The sequence below is a fragment of the Myotis lucifugus genome, unplaced genomic scaffold, assembly GCF_000147115.1.
Source record: "Myotis lucifugus unplaced genomic scaffold, Myoluc2.0 scaffold_50, whole genome shotgun sequence".
NCBI classification, from domain to species: Eukaryota; Metazoa; Chordata; class Mammalia; order Chiroptera; family Vespertilionidae; genus Myotis; species Myotis lucifugus.
The window spans coordinates 6,626,240-6,639,521 of NW_005871098.1; positions in this window are offsets into that span (position 1 = coordinate 6,626,240).

The following is a 13,282-nucleotide window of genomic DNA, read 5'->3' on the forward strand; positions in this document are numbered from 1 at the left end:
CCAGTGGGAGCCTTCGCTTTGGGCATGTCTGGCTGAGCTCCGAAGTGGTCAGGGAGTAAAGTCTGGGTGCCCAGCTAGGGTGTACCACACAGGGATGGTCACTGGCCCCAGAGGACAAGCAGATGTTTCAATAAAGGAAGTGAGTCCAAGTGAGCCTCCACGGGAACTTGAACTAAAACACATCTTTGCCATACTTTCAGGGATGTATTTCCATCCTACCCTGGTAAGAGCTCATCTCTGAATAGTCTGACTAGGGAGAGTGCAAGCAGCTGACTTGATGGAGAAGCCCTCAATATAAAGGCAGATATAATTTTCCCTTTGTCAAGGGCTGGAGCTAGAGGCTCTAACTGGAAGGACCCAAAGCGGGTGGTCTGGAGCAGACTGGGATGGTGTCTGCTTATGTGAAATTGTCAGTGTCTGAGGCTGTGGACCCATTGCTCACCTTGCCACTGCCCTCGCTGCAAACAGCTGACTGGCTCTGAAGCCGTGTCACAGGGAAAATGATCTTGAGGAGAAGTAAGAGGAGGGAACTAGACAAACGTTCACCTTGAAATATGTTCCAGTCCAATGTGGCAGGCGATTGGGCTCCAGCCTGGGGTCAGTGAACCAAATCAGACCCAGAAGAGACAGATATGCAGAAGCCAGGGTGCTTGTCAGGAGGCACAATGGAGGGCTCCACCTTGGAGGCCATGGCAAGGCAAAGTCGAGTTCAAAAGGTCAGTCAGAATAACACTTGTGACCAGCTTTGTCGCATTGCAAGGAGGTGCTATCAAGGTGGGGAAGGAACTGAGTTTACCTATGGTTTGGGTGGGATTTATTCTGTCCCCATAACAGGGGTTAGTTCTAGTTGACTTAATCCAGTTCTTGTTCATGGGCACACAACCCAATCTGAGACAAGAAACAAAATGCTTGCTAGGTCTTCCAAGAAACCTTTTCCTTTCCTGTTTGATAAGATGTTTCCCCCTAGTGACTGGAGTGTGAATGTGTGAGGCTTACCCTTGTTGTAGCTATAGGGTGGAGGTTTGGAGCCAGGTGGCCTACAGGCCCACATCAAATGGAGCTGAGAATGGAGCCTATGCTATGGTGAGGCAGAAATGAGGACTTTGGTAGCATTATCTGAGCTGCTGGATCAAACCTGACCTGACATGCCAATTACTGCAGGTTTCATATACATGAGCAAATACACTTGTTATTGTTATTTGAGGCAATTGGAACAGGATTTTCTGTTTTTCTTTCAACATAGCCTTAAGTATGAAAAGGATGTAGAAAGCAAAGTCTATTGGAGGCGTTATGATGAGCTACAAAAGCTTCTCATTTCAGGAATCAGGTCTTTTTGAAAAGGTGTTGTGATTTGTAATATCCTGTGAGAGCAATCCCCCTGGGTGGGGGCTTATATTTGGAAGCAGCAGTCCCTACCAAAAACTGAGCAGGGGTTGAACAAGGCCAGTAATGATGTGCAGAAGATGAATGGTGAGAATGTTGTTATTTTGTACTTGATTTGTTTTGGGGGCTTTCCTGATAGGGTGTGAACAAGATCAGAATTTCTTATACTTGACTAAAAGTTTTGCTGAATTCATCTGCGATGTAGGAGAAAACTCACAAAATAACCCATTCAGATTGTTGTCTAACTTCTGAGAACAGCCCAAATACCATAAGCTGGCTAAGCATGAGTGGTGCCAGGAGAAGGCACAGAAGTGTTCCTGGTAGAAGGTCCCCAATATGATCTTTCAAGAGTGAACATGCTCCTGGGACTGGGATCCACCTGCAGCCTCAGCCTCCTGGTCCACAGCCGCCAGAAACATGCCCCGAGACCTCTCTGCAAAGCACTCCTTGGTTGGGGCTCAAGAAGCACCCACTTTCCCCAGCGAAAAGCTGGCTCCAAAGGAGAGCTGCACAAATAGGCAGGCCCTTTCAGTGGCCTGATGTCAGACAGCAAGGGGAGCGTCCCAGTATGGCCATTTCTCTTCCACTGGCTTGTATTTTCTCCAATGTTAAAATGAAAATGCTGAGTGACCTGTGAGCACGCACCTTAAATTTTATGTTATCTCTTAGTATGAACAGATTCATCAACCCCTTTCCTGAGAGTATGGACTTTTGAGGAGCGAAGGGAGAGCATGCAAGCCCTGGTCAAACTGTTGGGGAAGGAGAGCAGGAGGAGAGAATAGTGAATCGCTGCTGCTTGCTGGCTTCTTGATGGACTCTTCTTATTCAGCTTCTAACTTAGTGTTTCCCAAAGAGAGTGTGGAGAAAACTAGTGCAAGAGACAGGTCTCTTACCTTTTTTGCTCACCTACTTTTTAAGAGAATTTTGAAAAATCATGTACCCTCTTACACATTTTCTAAAACATATATATTTTATTGATTTCAGAGAGGAAGGGAGAGGGAGAGAGAGAAGCATTAATGATGAGAGAGAATCATTGATCAGCTGCCTCCTGCATGCCCTTCAACCTAGGCATGTGCCCTGATGGGGTAATCGAATCATGACTTCCTGGTTCATAGGTCAACGCTCAACCACTGAGCCATGCTGGCTGTGCTCTTATTGGCTTCTTAAAGGCTCTGAGAGGGCCCACAGTAAAGAAACATTTAAGGTTAAACCTTCTTTAACCTAGAGTTTTCCAAATGTACTTATTATTTTTGTTTAACATCTATTAGTTTTTGTTTAACATCTACCATAAAACTTTTTTGGAATAATGTTATTATCTACATTCTACAGATAAAGAAATGAGTTTAAGTTACTTACTCTGGGCCAAAGGTCTACAAATTCTTTCTGTAAGGGGTCAGATATTAAAAGTTTTAATCTTTGAGAGTCTATGGTCTTTGTGTGGCTACTCGACTCTACTGTTAAGAGTGCAAAACCAGCCATCAATGAATGAGTGTGGCTGTAGGTTCCAATAAAACTTTATTTACCAAACCAGGTGGTGGGCTGGATTTGGCTGGCAGGCTACATGTAGTTTAACAACCACTGCACTAAGACCATATATCTAAAGGGATTTGAAGTCAGGTCCAAGACTTCCCAATATCAACATCATTGTCCCCCGGTGAAGTGTCATGAAAGAACCCCAAGTAGAAGACTGTGGTATAGGGCACAAGAACACATATTCTTGAGCATTTTGCCAAGAACTGACTTCTCCCAGCTTAGTTGGTTCTGAGGCCAATCTGTCCCTCAGAGTAAGAGTTTGTGTGCTGTGCCCAGCCTGCGTGGCTTAGTGATTGAACATCGACTTATAAACCAGGGGGTCATGGTTTGATTCCCAGTCAGGGGACATGCCCTGGTTGCGGGCTCAATCCCCAGTGCCCCCAGTGCAGGAGGCAGTTAGTCAATGATTCTCTGTCATCATTGATGTTTCTATCTTTCTCTCCCTCTCCCTTCCTCTCTGAAATCAATAAAAATACATTTTAAAAAAAGTTTGCCTGCTGTCACCTCCAGTTTTTAATAAGCAATTGGTATGAATCTCAAGGCCCAAAGAGTAAGTGTCCCCACTGGCCATAGTTACCAAGCAATCTTTTAGGACAAAGTGACATCCTGGTAGTTCTGGGATCAGTGGGGCCCATGTGGATTTCTCTCTCTTGTTTAATAAGCTTGTCCTTGAGTCAAGAGCTTCTGAATAGTTTGAATAATTAGCTGCCTATTTTTATTTTAGTTTTTCCAAAGCTTTCATGATGATAAAAAGTATTCTTAAACCTTTGTCTGCTGTCAAGGTGAAGGTATTTACCTGGGAAAGGCATGTCATATGTGACCTGCCCTGATCTGAAGCCACATTCCTTTGTAGGATTGACTTTGGGAAGAGCCTAGAAAGTCCATTTCTGGACAGAACCAAATGATTAGATGTGGAGAGCAGCTACAGCATTTGGACAGGTTCAAGCCTCGGACTAATGAGAGGGCACGGTTCTCTTGTGGCAAAGCCACATGCAGGTCCCAGCTTGGAGGGCAAAGCTTTCCCAGCACAATTATAGCCAAAGGCTATGGTTGTAAGCTTGACCTTATGGTCCAAACTTGTGGTCCCAGCTGGCTGAGTAATGTAGGCTGCAGGAGGTGCAGCAAGTGCTGCCAAAACAAAGCTTGATAGAGTTCTCAGGCGCATGTAATTAAGTAGATTTGAAACTCATGAGAACACTGTAAACATCTTGACCATGCCCTTGCTTTGCTTTGTGGGATCTGACTATAAAATAAAGACTCAGCTTGCAGGCTGTGGCACTGTTCCTCCATCTGAGAGCAGTGTCCCACCTGGCCCCAACTGTATTCTCTTTTCTGTCTTCTTTAATCCTTCACCACTCCCCCTCAGGTTCACCCCTGGCCATGCTGGAAGCGGTTCAATTATCATTATTTCTGGTAAGGAGATTGCTCCCTGGAAGCGGAAATCATTAGGGCAGCTAAAAATGCTGAAGAGTGTTAAGCAAGCCCTAACCATGGAGGTATTTTACAAAGGTCTTCATTGTGTTAACCTCCACAACCACAGAAAGAACTGTTCTCATTTTCCTGAAAATGGCAGAAAGGAGTCCCATCATTACAACCTAGAGATGTCATGATAAGGAAGTCACAGTGGATACACAGAGAACTGCTAAAGAAGGGAGTGGCTGGCTGGACTGGCTCAAATACACATTAGGAGAGTCCCTTCAGGCCACAGGATGATGGGAGGGAGGTGGGGGAGGGGTTTACAATAGTACAGGAGAGAGATGATGTGGGCCTGATTTTAGGCTGTGACTCTGGGGGATGGAAAAGAGAGGGTGGGTTCCAAACAGAGGAGTCAAGGATAACTCATATGGCTATTGAAATTGTAAGTTGAAATAAACATACTGAAAATCAATTAAAAAATTGATTTGAGAGTAAAATGCTAAAAGCAAGCAAAACTTGCCTTGGGAGGAGTGGGAAAAGATTACAGATCATAATTAAGCTAAGCAGTGAGGGCTGGGGTGGAAAGATGGCATTGAGGTTAGGGGGACTTCAGTCCCCACTCACTCGGAGAGGGCCCACTGAGGTTTGCTCAGTGTTAGGAACCCCGCCATGCAAATGCAGCCTCCAGCCTCCTGTTCCACTTCCAGACACATCAGCACCCTAAGTGCCTCTGTATAGAAATTTTAGAGCCGCCCTTCCCACTAAGCATTCTATAGAATGCATAGTTTTTGCTACAAGCATGGTGTTCTTCAGAATGGAGATCACTGACCCTGGCTTCTTGCTTAAACAAAAAGTAAGCAACCCTTCTGCTTTATAATCATTACCACAAACACAGAGCAATATCTACATGAATCACCTCCTGAAACAAAGAACAAAACAGGTGTTTTTTACAACACAGAGTATCAATTACAAAGGAACAACATCACAGAGAAACACTCATAGCTTAGTTAAGACTGACTGTTTCCAAAATAGTAGCTGAGGCAACCATATTAAATATGGAAATCCGCATGCCCAGACTAACACCTTTTCTGCCTTCTCAACGTCTGCCAGGACTTGGAGACTGTGTCATAGATCAGTGCCACCAAAACCAAGTGGCCGAGGACCTTTGGTTATTGCTGCTACTTCACCGATTGTTTCCAAGGCGAACATATCAGGCCTTGGCCGGAGCAGCTGCGCGACTCACTGCTGTCTTTGCGTTCCCTCTCCTTGCCTGGGCCAGTTCATTAGCTGCCAGAGGCCTGCAGCCTGGCCGCCCGCTGCAGCCATCTGTCACCACTTTGGGCTTAGTTCCCGCACCACTGGAACTGGTGGCAAAATCAGATCCAAGTCAGGGTCATCACGGGCCGGCAGAGCAGCCTGTTCCAGGTTTCAATGTTCCTACACATTTGACGGCTTCTCCTGCCGCCGTCCCAGCTATCTCCCTGACCTGTGCTCTGCTCCATCTTCTATCCGTGGACTGCCCTCCACAGGCTAGATCTGCCAGGGGGCTGGGGCACACAGGGCCTGGCCTCTACTCTCAGGGGCCAGACAAACCAGTGGGAGAGAGGGGAATGTGCACATATGCCAGCACTCTCTTAAAGGCATGCCCTTCTGTGTTCCCTAGTCTTCCAGAGAGGCCCCTCCATGTGCCTGTGTCTGTGTGGACAGAAGGGTCCAATCAGAGATTCAGTGTGAGAAAACAAAATATTTCTTCTTGGGGTCATAGAGAGCCTCTGTTGGGTCCACATGAAACTCTCACACATTGGGATAGAACACCTTCCAATCAGGAGGAGCAGATTGGTTTTTGTCACAGCAATGTTAGCTGTAGTTTGGGAGAATTTTAAAATTATTGGGGAAGCTAGGCCCTAGGATCAAAAAAGTAATCTCCAGAAAACTAGGTAAATGTAAGTGAGGGATGGAACACGTACTGGTATCTTATTTCAATGTAAACCTGCACAACACAGTCCCAACAAGCCCTATCCGTTTTATTTCTCGTCCTCTCCTGCCAGATGGCACAAGAGTGAAACCAGCAGGAAGGACAAACAGAACTTCCAAGGGAGCTTCCAGTTCTTTCGTTTTTCTTCATCCACTGATCTCTCTATATCGAAGAAATTATATTTCAGACTCTGGTGAAACTTGTTCATAAAGTGTTCCATTCAGACTTTTGTCCTATAAGGGAGGAAAATGAGATTCCAAACAGCCAGTCTTACTTTTATTGTTGGAGGCGTCTGAACTCTGTCTGTGCAAAGAACATTCCACGAATTAGCCAGCCAGCCGGTGAGTTGGGACTGCTTAGCTTTTAAGGGAATAGGCATCATGCAAAATGTAAGCATCTCATACAGTTGGGATTTCTGCTTTCAGTTGGCTCACACTGAATTTCTCTCTGTCATGAAACAAAAAGTCCAGCCCTTCTGTGGTTCCAAGCAGCAGTGAGCATTTGAACACAGGCCTGTGTGTCGGAAAGGAGAAGAGGCCATTAGGAGACAGGTCTGGGTTAGCTGTAGGGCTGAGCAATGGGAGAATGGACTCTATGCTTATAGATACCAAAGAGTGAATCTGAATTTTTTGGCTCATTTACTCCAGTTATTTGGGCTTGGTTGGCCCATTGTCCTCAGTCATCTTTAGCTTTTCCCTCTGTTCTCATGTAACTTGTCATAACCTGTGAACTATAGCATGGGGCTTAGTTCAGACAGAGGTTCCAATCAAAGTCTATTTTGGACGGAGTGGGAAAAGATTACAGATCATAATCTCTCTAAGTCTCAGTTTCTTCATCTGTAAAAAAATAGAAATAATAATCACATCTAGGGCTACCATGAGGATTAACTACAGTAATAGATAGTGAGTCCCTGGCCCATTGCCTAATCTATCATGGGTCCTGAGGAGTTCGTTTCCCTCCTTGGTTCTGACTTTGCTGCTAATTGCTGTGAGCCTTGGTTTTCCTTATCTTTAAAGTGGGTAGAAGACCACAGTAACACCTGCTCACTGGGATATTCTGTGGTGTGTCTGGACAGATGTTCCTATAGGTGTGGGTAATGGCCACCACTCTCACAGCTGCCCAATGGCTCAGTGGTGGACTTCAAAGCCATGCCCTTGTGGGATGAAAGAGTGTCAGACTTGTGTCTGAGATGTTGGGAGGTGTGTCTTCCTGGAGGTGGGAAAAACCTGTGGACATACTCCTTGTATGTGGACATCCTGAATGCAAATAGTGAAATTGTTTTCCTTTGGAAAGTGTGATGGTTAATTCTATGTGTCAACTTGATAAGGCCACAGACTTTTGGTCAAACATTATTCTAGGTGTTTCTGTCAGGATGTTTCTGGATGAGATTAATATTTGAATCAGTAGACTGATTAAAGCAGATTACCCCACCCAATGTGGTGGGCCCCGCCTAATCAGTTGAAGGCCTGAGTAGAGCAAAAAAAACTGACTCTTCCAGGAGTAAGAGGGAACTCCCCTGATTGATTGCCTTCACACTGGGACACTGGTTTTTTTCCTGCCTTTGGGATTGAACTAAAACATGGACTCTACCTAGGTCTTGATCCTACTCACCTTCAGACTGGAATTTACACCATTGACCCTCCTGGGTCCAGTTTGCAGATCTTGGGACTTGTCAGCTTCCATAACTGTGTGACTGTGTGAGCCAATTACTTAGAATAAATCAATCTCTCTCTCTCTCTCTCTTTCTCTCTCTCTCCATATACATATGTAAATACATGAACTCTATTGGTTCTGTTTCTCTGGAGAACCCTGACTAATACAGAAGGTCTCTTAGTTGTCATCATCCCTCTCTCACTGTTTCTGTCTTAATCCAGACTCTTCTCATTTCATATACAAACAACAGCAGTAAAACTGATTTTTTTAGCCCTCTGATGAGTCTTTCTAAAATTTCAATTACCTTTTGTCTTTCTGATATTCAAAAAACCCAATGGTCCCATCACATCCTATATAAACTGAGGACCCCTAAGTCTGATATTTAAGACCCTCTGATTGGTCCCACTCTATTGTACTTCCCATCATTCCCCTCACAAACTCTGCATTCATCAACTAGGGTCTCATTGCTATTTTCCAAAGACAATGTGTATAATATCAACTCCCAGATTTTGTACATGTCATTTCTCCTGCCTGGCATACCTCTCCCCTTCAGCCTATCCAGAACACAACTTCATTTTAGCCATAAGGTTGTTATAGTCATTGCAGCACTGGTTTGGGAAACAAGGGCCTGAGTTTCCAAGCTCATGAATGGTCACAATAGTGAATTAGGGAGGAGAAACAGGTTTGATAGGGTACTGATTTGGTAAATCTTGGTGATATCGAAGTTGTGGCAACAGCATTTTTGTTGTTGCTGTTGTTTCTTCTTTCAAAGTCACATTAGATTCCAAAGAAAGACATGTTTTCCCAGGAATGTGTTTTCAGACTTTTTGTCTGGTGGGCATTGGCAATCTTCTTCAACGCTAACTTAAAGTGTAGAGATAGTTTTTTTTCTAGTTAGAAAAGAATAAAGAATGAAAGGATAAAGCTAAAACAATAGACTAGAAACAAAGATTTAGAGAAGTAACAATTACAAAATTCCTGTATTTCTAACTGCAAAATTACTGTTGATATTTTAATGTATATCTATTCTGGCCTAAAAGGGGCATTTTAAATTTTTTAAAAAGGAATTATCTCACATATACTCTTTTATACATTTTTGGACATTATATTCAACAACATTGTGAATGTCTTCCACATCAATAAATATAGATCTAGCTAATAATTTTAATGATCATTTAAGGGCAGACTGAAATGCATTTAATCAATTCTGTATTGATTAATACTTAGCTTATTTCAATTAATAAACAACCCCATCATATCCTTGTAATTATTTTCTTGAAAGAAAATTTTCAATGTCTGCCATTGTAATTTATATAGTTGGGTTTGGAAAATTGTGTTAATTTTTAGAGAGAAAATTTGCAGTTTTTAAAAACCAGAAGCAAATAGAACGATAAGCAGAAAGAAGTTAAAATAACTCACAATCCCATCCCCTAGAGATAAACAATACCACTCCATCCTGGAGTTGATAGAACACATTGCAGTATTCTAAACATTTTTTTCTATTTTCCTGTTTGCCAAAGTGATCAAAATTTTATCTGGATTCTCATGTTGTAAAACCCATTGATGCCTTCACATTTCACACATTACTATTTTTTCTTTCAGAGATTATATATTAGGTATTTCAGCAAAATCAAGATTAATTCTGGCATGATACATTACAAACATCAAGAAGGAAAATCATACTTCTACTGCTCCATGTGCTATCATCTATATATTTAAAAAATTATTTTTAGCTTCAGTATCCAGACTCAGAAAGTGGTACAGTGCCGAGTGCTGTGTCACTGTCCTCCAGACACACAGAGTTCATCCTGCTAGGATCATGTGTTAGGAACTTCCCATCCACTGACATCACCGGCTTTTTGAGGAAACAGTGCTTCTCTCTGGACTATTCCATCTCTTATCTCCTCCTCGTTGCCTTCCATTACCCAGTTCTGTGGCACCTGAGTTCAAGGGACCCCTCTCACTCTTCTTTAGATTTCACTTTGTATAGTACAGCATATGGCTTATAACAATTTGAATAAAATTATCCATTTGAATAATAACAGGGCAACAAGAGAATCAGAGACACAAGGCTTTCATGGGCTTTAGGCACTTTTCTCCATTTAAGAAATGGAGAAATGGGCCTTTTCTCCATTTAAGAAAATATTTAAAATCATATTTTATAATTGCATTGGTATAAAGATAAATGCCATCCAGACCATATTCATTATTATTTAATTCAATTTTCTTCTGATTTTAAAATGAATAAAACATTTTTTTATACTCAGTGTGGCTAATAAGTAAGGTGTTTTGAAAGTTAAGGGCAAAGAAGTGAACTTTAGAGAGAATTTCTCCTTCTGGAACTGGCCAGAGTTTTTACTTTTGCACTATAAGAACTTGCTACAGTTCAAGCTATCTGCTCACATGTACCATATTATTCTCATGTTATCATCACACCAGCCCTCTGTGTTAATTACTACTGTTATTTCTCATTTCACAGAAAAGTAACCAAGAATACAAGCACAAAATTAAGGCAGAAGTCATGTGGTGGAACTGGGGGAGTTTGCATCCACCCTGAAGGTTATGAGGAGACAGCAAAGGGTTGTTAGCAGGAATATGAGAGTGATTGCAAAGCGAGGTAGTAACTGAGGCAGGAAATTATAAGGGTGGTGGAGATGGAGACCAGTGAGCAGGTTGGAGAGCTGGTGAGAAAGTAGGAGGTGCAGGACTTGGTGTCCAGGTGGATGTCGGGGGCTGGGGAGGAGAGTTCAGGGTCATGCCCTGGCATCTGGAATGCTCTGTGATCTCACTTCCCTCCATGTCTCTGCATGTCTTCTAGGTGGATCCTTCCTCCATTTTCACCCAAATCTCTCTGTCTGCCTTTCCACACTCAGTACAGGTGCCTCTCCTTAGAAATCTTCCCTAACTGCCAGGGTCCAGCAGGAAGGAGATGACTCATTATGAAGATGTGAACAGGGTTTAAGGAACCAGAAAGTGATGGTAAGTACCCTGCAGCCAGTAGTACTGCTACCATCCCAGAAGCTAGAAAGGGTCAAGGGAGAGAAGGTTCTAGATCCCAGAGGAAAGAGTTGTATACTGAGGGCCACTAGACAGGGCATGGGGGAGAGGGGGCGGCAGGGGGAATACAGCCACTCTGCAATGATCCTGAAATGAGGAAGCCCAGAGTTAACACTCAGCCTTGCCCTCTTCCCTCCACTCATCTTTTACTGAGGATTCCCATTCGCCAATCCAGCTAGAAGCGGTAGGCACTGAGAGCATGGATGCAGTCCCTGCAAGCCAGCACTGGGCACAGAGTGGAGTGCAGAGGCAGGTGGAAGATCCTATACACTTCCCCTGCCCCACTGCCCCTCCCCCCCCCCCCCGCCCAGTTCCAATCTCAGTCAGCATCCTCTCCTAGAGGCCCCACAACACCCTGTGATTCTTACCCTCACAGCATTGTTGTATCCCCAACCACCCCCCCCCCCGCCCCCGCTACACACACACACACACACACACACTGGACTGTGAGCTCCTCAGGGGGCTACCTGCCCTGTCTTATTCACCTTTGTATCTTCCATGCCTAGCACAGAGCCTGGCACATAGTAGTATGGGCTCCATAAATGTTGAATAAAGATCCCCCTTATCAAATGCAAATTTTATATAGAAAGTAAATTCTGAATCTATTATCAGCTGGTGCCTCATAGGGGTTTATGGCAAGAAAGAACCAGTTTCAGCATTTTAAATTTGAAGTTAATGTCCCCAGAGGATATAGACTTTCTGGTTTGATTTGTTTTTGGTGTCATCAGTCAACAAGCATGCAGCACTTTCCTCATGGGAGGCAGAGTTCCTTCAAGAAATTTACAGTTGAACAATGCATTTTTCTTCCTTTTGTAACAAAGCTTATTCAGGGTAACTGAAAACAATGACATCATTTCATGCAAATCTTATAGGATGGATCAAATAGAAAGGCGTGATGGGAAATTAAATTTACCAAGTACAGTGGGGCCTTGACTTACGAGTGTCCCGACTAACGAGTTTTTTGAGATACCAGCTGTCTCTCGGCCGATTTTTTGCATTGAGTTGACAGAGTAATTTGAGTTAACCAGCTCCTTAACGAGCTCCTTAACGAGCTCAGTCTCTGAACGAATTAAACTCGTAAGTCAAGGCCCCACTGTAAATGCAGCAGCACAGAGCTCACAGTCGTTTATGGAGTGAAGCTGTGCAGCATCAGGCATAAATGGGAGCTGAGGTGTAGACCCTGGCAGTCTGTCCTGTCTGACTGCTTCTCCATTTGCACAGCCACCCCATGGCACTTCCTCTTTCTGCCTGTCCTGAGGAAATGGGAGAAATTGTTTTGGCAGCACTTTTCATCACAACATATTAATCTCTAGCTTAATGTTCAAACCCTTTTGACAGGTGTCTCCCATTCCACACTTAGTAATGTAACATGTCCCTTGTCATTGGTTCTCGATTGTGCATCTACCACTCCTCTTGTTGTCTATGGTTAAAGGCAAACCTTCTGTCATCACTTTGTTGTGAATTCTCACCACTTCCCATACTTAGTAGACACTCAAGGGGGATTTCTGATTAATAATTTTACTTAGATATTAACCTACTCCATACATGTCACCATAGTAACTCCACACCTTGCTAAAAATTGATACCATTGCTATGGATGACTTGGCTTCTTCCCTATTCATCCACAAATACTGTAGATGGATGATTTTGTTCCTACCTTCACAAAGCCTGGAGAGCTCTGCACTTCATGAAAAATCAGAAATGTTCCCAGTTTGCTACCTGATTCCTTTCTGCCTTCAAACATAATGCAAAGCAATCTCCTGTTTCCATACTGCACTTAAATAGAGATTGTTGTGTAACTTCAGAAATGTCCTGGGCATGGAATGTACAAGCCTACCAGTCATAGGAATTCTCTCTCTCCATCTCACAGGCCTAAGGCTGAGATCTCGGTAGGTCTATTCAGACAGTCCACCATGGACTGAATTTCTATGCCCTGATGGTCTCATGTTAATATAGTAAATGTTCCCCTATCCGTTCCCAGAACCTGAAGCCAAACCCATAGGAATCCATGAATTCATTCCATTTCTCCTCTGGGGTGCTACCACCAGGCAGGGCTGCCATGTCACTCAATTGAAGTAAATGGTGCTAACTGGGATGTAAGATGTGGTGGGCCTGGTGCCGAGCACTGACCGGAACACAGTGAGTGCAGTGGCTGTGCCACATGTGTTTGCTCCTTCAGACGTGCTCTTGCACCTTCTCCACCTGCTCTGTGTCCCAGGAAACAGACCTGGGTGGATGGCATAAACTCTTTGACCCTCCTACTTC